The sequence below is a fragment of the Anneissia japonica genome, unplaced genomic scaffold (assembly GCF_011630105.1).
Source record: "Anneissia japonica isolate Jap-2015-1 unplaced genomic scaffold, ASM1163010v1 scaffold1302_len1884557_cov193, whole genome shotgun sequence".
Taxonomy (NCBI): domain Eukaryota; kingdom Metazoa; phylum Echinodermata; class Crinoidea; order Comatulida; family Comatulidae; genus Anneissia; species Anneissia japonica.
The window spans coordinates 1223140-1223772 of NW_022736804.1; positions in this window are offsets into that span (position 1 = coordinate 1223140).

Below are 633 nucleotides of genomic sequence, written 5' to 3' on the forward strand. Positions count from 1 at the left end.
AGCTTTTTAACGTTATCGTTATCGTCATAGTGTAAACAGGCCTTAAGTCTAGAGCATTACGTCTAACGTGTTAATAATCAAACCAAGGCCTCTCTCTGCTTATAACTCTAGCAAAAGACAGAGTCGACACCCTCCGAGTTATTACTATGCTGTTGTCGACATGGCAGCAGAGAGTGTTTGGTAAAACTTTGTGATGGTTGTTAAGATAGGCTATATCCGATGAAACAAATCGTTCGTTCCATGACTGATAAAAGTCAACGCGTTCTACAAAGTATGATCAAATATCCCAGTAAACACGAAACGCATTATAACTTTCGTGAAAGTTGTGTTTAGGTTATGTCACAAAATAACGTTAAACACAAAGTTTGCAACAACGATTGCAAAGAACGTCATTAAATAGTCAGAAATTACGTATTTATGTTTCTACAAAAAGAAAAAAAAAGCAAAAAAAAAAAAAGCACCATACCATTACACCGTAAAATTGTTAGCTAGGATTAGGGCTAATGTAACAGTACACACCAGTCTAATGCCGTGATTCTATGGAGAACGCAACGTTACGACGCGTGCGCAACGGATCGTTTTATTTTAATAACGATCGGTTAATTCAGACTGCTACCGACACCACCTCACAGG